This window comes from Meleagris gallopavo, chromosome 5 (genome assembly GCF_905368555.1).
Source record: "Meleagris gallopavo chromosome 5, MGAL_WU_HG_1.1, whole genome shotgun sequence".
NCBI classification, from domain to species: Eukaryota; Metazoa; Chordata; class Aves; order Galliformes; family Phasianidae; genus Meleagris; species Meleagris gallopavo.
The window spans coordinates 32776010-32788595 of record NC_139408.1 but is presented as its reverse complement, the minus strand read 5'-3'; positions in this window follow the sequence as shown (position 1 = coordinate 32788595).

Here is a 12586-nt window from a genome sequence, read left to right as displayed (position 1 = left end):
TTTGAAATCACTGACAGCATTCACATTTATTTTACTGGCACATCCTTTGGTGAGAAATAGACCACGTTCAAGAAAATTTGTCTTCCAAATTCATCCTTACATGAAGAAGATTTATGATTCTGTAGGTTAGAAAAAATCTGTTTGCGGATAGAATTGCATTTAATAGATTGCCTTAATGTAAACTGGACTTGCATGTGTGAAAAATGCTACTTTGAAGCTAGCACTGACCATTGTGAGAGGACACAAGTATATCTGTTCCAGATGCTCTGCAAACCACACTTTAAAAATACGCACTTGGAAGTAGTTTGGTTTTGAATATCCTGTCATCCTTCCTTTGTGGGAGTTCTGTATGGGAGAGGGCAGAGAGAGAAGATAGAAAGGCTCTGAACAGTACTGCTGTCAGTATTACTTGAACCGCCACTGTGATAACCTGAACTCCCAACACCACTACATGATTCGCTATGCTGTTTGATCCTTGGAAACCCTGATGATGTTCAGTGACTTCAAAGCTTCTACTGTAGTTGCATATGTGGAAAGTTATCATCGACTGCATAAAGGTAGTGAAAGTCATTAACCCTTTTGTGGCAGATGAAGTTTCAACTTTGTGGAATTACAAGTTGAATCAATGTGTTTTTATGCTCGTAAATAAACTCAGCACATACCCTGGTTCTTAGCTCACTCTATGGATGTCAAATTTCAGTTTGATATTCATTACCAGAGGTCTCATTTTGGCAAAAGTCTATTCTATACTTTAGAGTCTGTAAAATAGCTATTCTTGTCCATATACTAAAAATAAAACACAATATTAACACTACCCCTACCCAAACACTAGATATTCCTAGCACATTTGAGACACCCAATCTGCACTGTTCTCATTAAGATTTCAAGATTAGAAAGTATTTCTGAAACTAGTCCTTTAAAACAAAAACAATAACAACACACATACAAAGAAATGTAAGTAGCACCATGCAAGTGTTCATTCATGTGCATGTGACTTGTTTCTCTTATCTCCTCTGATTCTTTTGTATTATAGCAGTGGTAAAAACCTTTGTTTTGAGGCAAAGGACATAGATACTTTTGGAGATACTAAAAAAAAGTGAAGTATTGCTATATAATATGAAAGTAAATCATGTAAAAACACTGGAACACATCATCATGTAATAGGTGTATTTCAGAGCAGAAATGAGGAATACTTGGAAGTTGGTCTGGTAACTATCATATATATATAGTTATATTACTCAAACTTATTGTATTACTAGATTTTTTTCCCGTTTAAATATTTATGACATCTCTTCACAGAGGATCTCTAAACTAATCATCAAAAATTACACTCCAGTTCATGGAACTCAAAAATGTGTTAGGATTTCTGATGCAACATCTTAGGGCTCAGTGATACATCAGAGACATATACCCTAAGTACTGTGAATGATGTGGTTGTCAGATTAGAAGATTGTGATGGAGTTACAGGATGGTGCTGGCATTTTGCTAAATGTTGCAAGAGTCATTAGCCATCAGACATGGCTTAGCTCAGTAGTTGCAGGCAGCCTGCATACATGACTTGCTGAATCTCTAACTGAAGGGGAATAACGAAGAAGTAGACAAAGAAAAATCACAAGAAAAAGAAGAAGATAACACAGAGATAGAATTGCTACAGCTTATCAAAGAAAAAGACATAATAATAGTATAATCAAGTGACTGCTTAAGATCCTATCCCATGTTTTATATATACTCCCAGAAATATCACGTTAGCAACTACTTTCTACTTTCGACTTAGGATTGAAAAATTTTTCAGTAACTTGGATTTTATACCAGCTACAAGAAATTAAGGGAGAAAAAACAATTACTGCAGTTTATCCACTCTAAAATTTGAGACAGTTGTTATTGTTTTTTGTCCAGAAAACTTTCTTGGCATTAACAAAATAACAAACACAGCATGAGTTAACATGAAGTTATCAGTAGGCGGATGCTGATCTGGATGCCCCAAGGTCGTAAAGCTATGGGATATAGGGCAATCATTTCTCATTTCTGTCTGAGTTTCAGTCAGTCAGTGCAATAGCTCACAAAATTTTACAGATAAATGGAGTTATCAAATTCTGAGACTTGGCATTCAGTAGAAGAATAATTAGAAATTCCTGAAAGTCATTTTCTTTCCTAAATACCAAGCACACTTTGAGAAATTTTGTAAAACCAAGTTTATAGTAACTTGTATTTACACAATACCTTTGAGTTACTAGTATTTTTTTTATTCTTCATTCCAAAACATCTTCATCAGTTCTTTCTCTATTTTTAAGAATTTTATTCTCACTCCACGCTCTCGTGAAGTACTTTTTCAGTATTTACTTTTTGTTCAAAAATAATCTTATCTCTTTGTCTTTTTGTCTTTGTCTTTTTGTCTATGTCTTTTTATCTTTGTCATCATTCTCTTTCTCCTCTTTTCCTCTTCAAAATAGCTTTCATCTTTTTTTTTTTCTTTTTAGATTGCTTGTTCCACTTGAAAAAGTTTTATTTCCACTTAAAATAGTTTTATCTTTATTCCCTAAAGTTTAATCTTTATTCTGCCTGTGTTCTTATTTCTACTTGGGCTACTGGACTTGTCTAGCTTGGAGAAGAGAAGGCTCTGGGGAGACCTCACTGTGGCCTTCCAGTACATGAATGGAGCATATAGACAGGAGAGGGAACAACTGTTTACATGGATGGATAGTAATAGGACAAAGGAGAATGGTTTTAAACCAAGACAGAGGAGATTTAGATTAGATATTAGGAGGAAGTTTTTCACCCAAAGGGTGGTGACACACCCTCTGTGTTGCCCAGAGAGGTTGTGTATATCCCATCCCTGGATGCATTCAAGGCAAGGCTGGATGTGAATCTGGACAGTGGTTGGCAACCCTGCCCACAGCAGGAGGGTTGAAACTAGATGATCTTCAAGGTCTTTTTCAACCCAGGCCATTCTATGTTTCTATGACTGTTGTAATAATGATTGTCATTGCCCTTCCCCAGTCTCTTTAAGTTAATAGGAGTGGAATACTGGATTACCAAGTGTTGATACTGATATCATAGAATTTTAGGGTTTGGAAGGGACCTCCAGAGATCACCAAGTCCAACCCACAATGTATGGGTCCATTATCTCATACTCTTCAATGTTTTGTCCTTCCAGACCCCTGCTTATTATGGAATATCTCTGTTCTCATTTTAGAGAGAGACTTATATGTGATCTTCAGGCCTAAACCTGACATAAAGCTTAATTCTGTGTTCTAACAATGTATACAAATTGTTTGAGCACAGTCATGAGTACAACAAAAATAGGCTAACCCTACCCAGTTTCCTGGCACCCAGATGGCATGTGGATGGATACAACCCTGAGAGGATGTACATATTCGGATTGAGACTGCCAGTTATAATTTTTGGTGATGAGATAGAGACAACACAGCCAGGGAAGTCAAACCCAAGATCCTTCTTAGAAGATCCTAGTATTGCATTTATAAAGAACAACAGTAAGGCACGATTGAGATTTGAATTAAAAGCAAAAAAAGCAAAAAAAGTATGGATGTGTTGCCCTAGGAGTAGGATCATACAAACAGATACGGGTTAGAAAACAGTGTCTGCTTTATCCTACCATAGGGACAGCTGCCTACTAAGAAGTGCAGATACAAAGAAAAGCTATATATGGGAAGCTGAGCCAGTTAGGATTGTGTTATTTTTCTATATTCACACATTATGGAAAAAAGTCATCAGATCAGATTCTGCCTATATTTTGATGCCTTAAAATGACTTCATAGAAAAATGGCTATGAACAAACTGTTCCACAACATCAACTTTGAAGAATTTTAGAATACAATAAACATTAAAAGAAATAATAAAACTCCAGTCTGTGCTTTTCTGCTGCTTATAAATCTTAATCTTTAATATAAATATCTTCCGCATTGAAAACACAAGTACAGCACTGGCAATCTTTATGGGGCCAAGCGATACAGGTCATTCACTGAAGAGAAACCCCATGAATTAAGCTATGACACCTCAATGCTACTAAAATTAACAGAGCATTTGCACAAGTGTATCACTACACATTTTTTTTTACGTTGCTACAAGTAGCAGTGTGTACAAAGCTTATGAAGGGAGAAAAGATAAAAGGAAAAAGCTGGGAGAGAACTAATGACAACAAAACTCATGGCAAGTCAAATTACTGAGAGTCTCATATCAAAAGCAGCTTTGACGATAATGGCATTCCAGAGTCCACTAAACTAGTTTTGATTCAAAGATAAAACAGCAATTTGCATAAAAGCTTTGCTTTAAAGATTTAGCACTGAGTACCAAATGAAGAAAAAAACCCACCATCATAACAGTAACACTTTAATATAGATATCCATTATCTAATGCTTATATAATGGCAGACAAATGAGCTCATTATTATTAGTGCTATTATACTGAATATTAAATGAACTTGTCATAGAAACACACTTGCTTTAAAAACTATTACTGCACCATCAGTGACAAGAAAAAAAAAACAACATACAGACTTCCAGAGATGACTAATTTGATTTCAATGTTAACTTCTAATGCATTATTAATCAACAGTTCATTATGCTTTCAGATAGCACTTAGTTTATTTGTGCTTTATTTGTACACAATTCATTTCTGTAATCTTTTACTACACTGCACTTAATTCTTGTTTAAACAATGCTGGTTTGGGCTAATGCAGATTTGTGTAAATAGAAGTATGGTATGTTTGTTTGTAGTTCAAATTTGTTCTGTTTTGTAAAAACAATAGAGATACAAAGATTATATGTATCCAAAGTAAACAATAAGTCCGTTATAAAAATAGTGACAATTCTAAATATTTAAATAATTCATATGAATATATTCAATGTAAATATATTGTAGAAATGTGTAAAGATGTTGTAGAATACATAGTGCAATATAAATATTTTAAAATGTGTGTATCTGCGAACATATCTCACATTAAATATAGGTACTCACTGATGCTTAAAAAATGTGATCTCAAAGAATGTGATCTGTCAAGTTGCTCCAAAAGTAATGCCTCTAATTTATTTCCATGGAAACTACAACAAAGATCACGATAATAATGTTTGACAACAAATTCTCAGCTACAAAACACTATTTTCAACATAGTCACCACCATTATCTGTGCATTTTCTAGAGCCTGTGTGCTGTGCTTGTAAAAATCTACACCAGTGGAAGTACCTACTGATGCGGTCACTACTGCTGAAACACCATCCATGGTTTGGTCTCCAGAAACATTCAGCAAAAGTCAATAAATATCAATGTATGCAACTTCTTCTGCACGGAGGAATTCAATTTCACACCTTTACTTAACACACACTTCTATGTCAGACACAATTTTGTGAAACCGCCCCTCTGTCTCATGGCAAAATGTAATGGAGTATTGGTGAGAGTATTCAACTTCTACTGCCATATCACTACCATTCACCTTTGACATTGTGGGCCAACATAATAAAATAGGAGGCATTACTTTCAGAACAGCCCTCATAGTATTGAAATATTCATACTATTTTTAAGATTGCAAAATCATCTATAAAATGTAGTATGTTATTTACAGTCTGCGCATGTCTGTTTATTTGTTTTTTTAATCAATGTAAAATGCAATATTTACATTATGGAATATTAATATTGTTCAGTCCATGCTGTACAAAACATGACTCCCAGTACAAGTATTGTAGAGTAACTTCAGAAATCTTACATGATTTTCTGGTAGAAGAGTTTATGAGCACATGTAATAATAACAATAACAGAATAGGATATATAATATTATAACATAATAATAATATAACAGAATCATAGTGGTTGGAGAAGAACCTCTAGAGATGATCTAGTCCAATCACTTTGTTAAAGCAGGTTCCCTACAGGAGGTTTGTATGAGGACTGCTGAATCATGACCTGAACCTCTGATTGACCACCTGAGGTGAGCAATGAGTCAGCAATGGGAGCACAGGTGAAGACAATTCACCTGTGCTGCCTGGCTCCACCTCTCCTAGACCCATTTAAGAGCTGACCACCAGCAGGACAGACTCTCTTCTGGAGATCCACTCCACTGGAGTTTCCCACGTGAGCCTAGGATACAGGTGAGTGTACCTCTCATTTCTGCTTTGGTGTAACAGCATCATAGACGCTCTCTGTTATGCCATAACATCTGTATATTCATTAATTTTACGTTGTTATACCATAACATTGGTATACTCATTAATTGTACAAGGTTATTCAGGGAAGTGTCTAGGTGGATTTTGAATATCTCCAGAGGAGGAAACGCCACAACCTCTGGTCAGCTTGTTCTGGTGATCTGTCACCTTCAAAATAAGAAATTTTTCTGCATGTTCATAACAAATCTCCTTTGTCCCAGTTCGCATCCATTTCCCCTTGTTTTGTCATTTGGCACTGCTGAAAAGAGCCTGGTCCAATCCATAATTAGTCTAAAACTATCATCTAGACTTAAGAGGACCTTAAAGTGAAACTAAATGGAAACAAATATGACTGAAAGAAATGATTTCAAAATACTTGAACTTCTAAGTCTTTCAATCTCTTAAAAAAAGAATTATATAACAAAGATTTTGTAAGCAAAATTTAACATTAGTTATTCTGTGACAAATTTGCAATGAGATCTTGAGTAAGTTACAATTTTTGATAATTTCCTGTTTACAAAGAACACTAAAAAATTTTACTTTCTATAAATACTGCAAGATAGAGTTTTTACGAAGTATAAAAGAAATATTTTGACAACTTTGAAATGTGTATAGTTTCAGTCTGTCTAAAACACAATATTTTAGTGAGTAAGAACATATTTACCTAAAAGTAACAAGAAAAATACTACCCAGCACTAACATCTAACATTTCAAGTGGTTAAAGTAATGATTGTCACACTTAAGAAATTCTAATACAAAAAAAAAAAAACCAAAAACCCTACATATTTATTTTTCTGAACAAATACAGAGGCTTTCTCCTTTTTTCTTTCCACATTAGGACTATAATGTGAAATACCAGATTGATACAATAATATTAAAGCATTAAGAGAATAAACAGTTATTGCAAATACATTGTAAACAGAACCCACACTGACAGTCACAAAATGTCCAAGTTGGATAGTCTTAGCCTAAACACCAAATCCATTGAGTTTTCATCCACTGGAAACTGTCTAGATTGTATGTAAATGCATTGAAATATGGCACTTAGAGATAGCATCTGTGGATAGGTCAAATTCTGAGGGAAAGCTATTTAGAAGCCCCAAAAATGTAGTTTTAAATTGATATATTTTTTTCTTGAATTTTACCTCAGTTTACTTACTGCAAAAAAAAAAAAAAAAATTGTTCTGAATAAGAACATTTCAGGGAAAGAGAAATGTGATCAATATGCTATAAAATCCTGGCAGATTTTTATCCATCTTGTTATTTTTATTCAAGGTCTTGGATTCAGCCAATAATTCAGAAACATGGTGAATCTGCACTGTTTACTTTCAGAGGGCCACAGAGTTTCTTCTTTTTATACAGGACAATATTTTCTTACAATGTGCTATGCATTTGTTAATTAACATCACTTGGTCAAAGCAAAAAATCCTAGTCTGGAGGCAATAGTAAAGTCATAATGGTAAAATAATCAAGATAAATATGACATGCCACCCCCAAAAACAAAAATTCTTCTTCTATTCATTCTAGATTTCTTTAAAATTTATCTCATAAAGTTTTCAAATCTTGTTTTTGTAATGCTCTTTGCAAATGAAGTTCTGTTTTTCTGACTTTAAGTACTTCTGAAGGTTTTTTTTCCAGAATGCAGGCTTTCATATGATTCAACAGCATTAATGAGGTACCTAAATCTAGAGATATCTAACAATATGCATAATTTTTAAAGTGCAAACCTGTATTGGCTTAAATCTTGAATATCTCTGAAGTTTCTTGTCAAAAATAATTCTGTATATATGCAAATTGAATGCTCTGCTAAATCTCTTCTGTGTAGTTTCAACTCTCTAATCATAAAGCGAATTCCATGTTTAGCTTGATTTTACTTAAATAATTCTATAAGCAACAGTAACAATAAATTAAATAAGATTGTTTGAATTTCTACAACAAATTCATTGATCAAGTCTTCAAAACCTGGTTACAGGACATGCATTGCTTGCACTCAATGATTATTGACAGTGGTCCCACAGATACTAAGAACCTAAACATCATGAAAGACTGCCTCGGAGCCGTAAATGTTAATGAAGCACATCTCATAAATTCCATTAATTTCTCACAGTACATTGTAAAACCTAATTTTATGACTGAAGAATTCTAGCGTACATTCAAGATCAGCATATGTTTTTTAAATGTGTTAGTATATTGATACACAAATATATGCTTTTATGCCAAGTTTGGTATAAAAAGAGGGATTAGGACCATTACTGAAGTTGTTAAAATGGTATTTAATGAAATAGTTTTTCTTACCTTTTAATCAGGAAATCTGATCTTTCTTTCCAAACATAACATTAAGTCATATAACTTTATTACCCATGTAGTTATCACTGTCAAATCTTGCTCTGATTTTCTCCATTGAAGCAAGGAAGGCCTTATTAAGCTTCTTAACAATCTTTTAAAAAAAACTATTCCAGTAGTTATGTACAAATTACATCCCAATTTCAGTAGAAGATCTTATGTTGTGGCTCTAGGTTTCTATTGTTGGTAATGGCTGGGACAATATTGTAGCACACTTCTGAAGTACTGCTCTGACAATGTCTTTCTCAGAATTACTGAAGTGAGTTATAGCTCAATGCCTGATACAGTGCATAGATATCTGCACATTAAAAGTGGCTGGAAACAAACCAGGCCAAGTCCCTGTTGGCATCCTTCCAAACTCTGGCCTCAGTAGTGCCAGGTAAGTTGAATGCTGGATGCATAAGAGACAAGACAAAGGAATAAACCACCCTGTCTAAAGTCATTATAGTGATCTCTGTTCCCTTCATTTTAGCAGGATAATCATTAGTCTAAATTGTTTTGATCACTCCATATTCCACCTAGGATATTTTTGGCAAAATTTTGGAAAAAGAATCCTCAGCATGAGAGTATTTGAACCCATATTCTTTTTTTCAGATTAAATTAAAACCCCACAGTCACAGATCAACAGCTGTTCAAAAAGAAGTTTGCATTATGGATATTAAGACAACTACCAGATGGTGACCTTACAGTTTCATAAATAAAACTCACAAAAGAAATATCATTTCCTTGGTTTATATTTAATGTGATTTTGTTTGATTGACTGATTTTTTTTAAAACAGAATAAAATGATAGCAAAGCAAAAACCTTCCTCTAGATATTTTATTTAGCTTCAGATTTATTGAATATAAAATTCCTCAAATTCTTGATTTTTACTTAATCGTAGTATAGTTCACTGTGATTCCATTGTTCAGAATAGACACAGAAAACTTTATCACAGTGGTGACTCCCATAAAATATGCAGTACTGCATTTGTCAATAAAATTATGGTCTGTATATCATTGTTTCCCATTTTGTGTAAAGGCAAAGCCATTGTAAATACTGCTCAGTTTGCGTAGTCAGGCTCATAAATTGATCTATCTGTCAAACTGAAGCAGGTGCCAGACTCATGCAAGTGCCAGATACATACTAAGGGCCTTATCCAAAGTCAGAATCCCTAGCTAGGAGGCTTTTCCTTACTTCAAAAATGTTTTAGACCAATCCCCCTTTTTCCTTTCAGGCTATGTCCCTGTGACTCATTGTTCAAAGCAGTTTCCTGTAAATTTCTCCTCCAGTTTAAAATACCAGATTCCCTGAATCATAGATACTGTAGGTAGTTAATCTTTTTTTTTTTTTCCCCCCAATGTATACTAGTAACATGACAATGTTCCAGTGCTTAATTAAGCTACCTTAAAATACTAAAATGAGAAGATTACAGACCAGACAGGTGAACTTTGTTGCCCAAAAAGATGGTAGAATAAATTATTAAACTACTTACTTATGAGCATAGAGGATAGCAAGGCAAAGAAGCAGCTAAAATGGATTTGTAAGGAAGAACCTTACAAATCAAGCCAGATAAACTTTCTCTTCTAATCGATGATTGGTCTAGTATAGATATGGCATAAAGCAGGAGAAGTAATTTTAATGATAGAATGAGAGGTTTCATGTACTGTTTTTTGTAAGCAAATATTTTTGTAAAATCACCATGTGGATAGAGAAACAGCTAAAAATCACGTGGAGAGATTAATAACCACTGGTTAATAGAAAGTCTGTCCCAAATCCTGTTCTGGTCAGCACTGACATTACTTGCCTGATTACTGAAATACAGTGTATGTTTACACAAAGTCTACACACAAACTGGGACAGATGACATGCTTCTGAAACAACTGATCTCAATAGAGTGGAGAAATTGTGTAACACAAGGAAAGTAGAATTCAGTTTGAGAAGAAACTACCATTCTCAAAAAAGTGATTATAAATACAAGATGGGAAATAAGTAGGTGATCAGGAAGTTAAACTGCTGGTGCGTGGGTGTGTGTAGTCATATACTTACTGTATGTAATTATTTTGCATATACAAATAATTCTGCTTTTTTACTTGATGAGGTCTCATGGATAATTTTGATCAGTTTTTGGAGTAATACTTTTGGGTACTGGAGTCAGTCCTGAGGAATATGATCAAGAAGGCAAAGTATGAAATATGACTGGTAGAAATGTTGAAACAACTAATTTTTTATTTTAGACAAAACCCAAGAAATTTAAGTTTTTAAAATATATATATTAAAAAAAAAAAAGCCATAAAAACAACAGTATTTTCTCTGCCACTGGATGGGGCAAGAAATACTGATCTCAGTTTATAGAAAATTAAGCCATTAGATATTAAGAAAGACTTTCTTAAGGACTTCCTTGTGCCGAGAATATCTAAATACATAAACTAGTTAGTAAGCAAGGTTATGTACGTAAAAATTACAAGGATCTATCAGAAAAAAAGAATGTTCAATTCAGCCTTAGGAAGAAAAACAAAACGAGAGTTATTTTTTCAAATTATGAAAAAAGTTAAGAAGCCACATTTACCACTATTTTCACCAGATTTTTAAAATTCTCAGAGAAGATCATACATCACTTACTTTCAAAATGGTCTCCATTTCCTGTTATATGCTGTTAAGGTGCTGATCTGTCTTGGAAAATTCTAACTGCTCCCACAGAAAAAGCCAGTAGATAACTTTCTTATGAAAACACTAAAAACAGTGAGGGGCTGATAGCTATCTATCTTTACAGCCAAATGTCTGTAAAGTTTGAAAGGAGACAATGCTTTATGGAATTCTTTACAGTAAAATAGTATGCATTAGTGGATAAACCATCTCAGGAATGAGCTCATAAGAGCAAGAATCCGTTCATCCTTTGTGATATTAAGTACGGGCTATAACAAGAAATCCTTCAAACACTGACTGAAGAATACAGGAAATCCCTGAAAATGTCATATTCTGAGGATAATAGAAGGCAGAGGAGCAATATGTGTCAAGTCCAAATAACAGGATCAAATTTTTAAATTCAGTCACAAAAGTTTAGTTTGAAATGTTCAGAAAACAGCAGAAGTACTTAGCTTTGTTACAAAATAATGTCATTCATTGCTTGCTTTGCACACAAAACTTGGACCACTCTTAACTCTGGAGCTGAAAATCATACTTATTATAGAACATATTAGTTTAGTACTATACAGAACAGAGAAAAATATTTAATTATACCTTCCTATGAAACCAAGAGGGAAAATAAAAGAGAAGAAAATAATAAACATCATAAGGATATGAAAAAGAAATAATTCAGATTTGAAATGGTCATAGTGTGGCCCACTGTAGAAGGGAAGAGTTGATATTTTTATGCCACAGTCTTGGCTTTTTTGGCTTATAGAAATGTCTTCAAGGTTATTTTGATATAACAAAAAGTGGAAGTAAGATTTTGTAGGTCTTAACTGAAACATTTACTTATAGTAATAAGTAAGAGGAAAATAAGTAGAGAGAAATGTTTTATCAAACTGGCAAATCTGGCATAGAGCAAAGTTTACAGAATCAGTAACGCAATGAAAATACCTTTAATGTCTTTCAATAGGGTCCCTACTGTCTTTCAATCTTGTTGAAGATCAAGTAGAACTGCTTAGAAATATACAGGACATTTATTTCACCTCCAAACAGTTTTACTGTTTTTATTATATGCTTACTACTAAAGAACAGATTGGCGCATTAATTTTTCCATGTCAGAAAGGTATTGAGTATGGAAATGGTAGAAGGAACATGATTCCAGATCTTAGGAGGAATTTGAGAAATTGAGAAGGTAAAATTTCTGTCTATTAGTGAGGAAAATATCTACTCTCTAAGTAGTTTAACGAATTTCCCTCCATGCATTGATTAACTGTAGATCTTTTCAGATCTGTGTTAGCTTTTTAATTGCCCTGGCATTTGAGTTGTTGGCCCAAATATGTGAAGTTCCAACAGAATTCAATTGAAAACATCATTGTAAATAATTTTCTTGCCATAAAGAAAAATGACTATCATATAGACAATATTTTAACCAAAACAGAGGAGCTCTGGTTATGCAGCAACTCTCATGCTAGGCTGCAGCA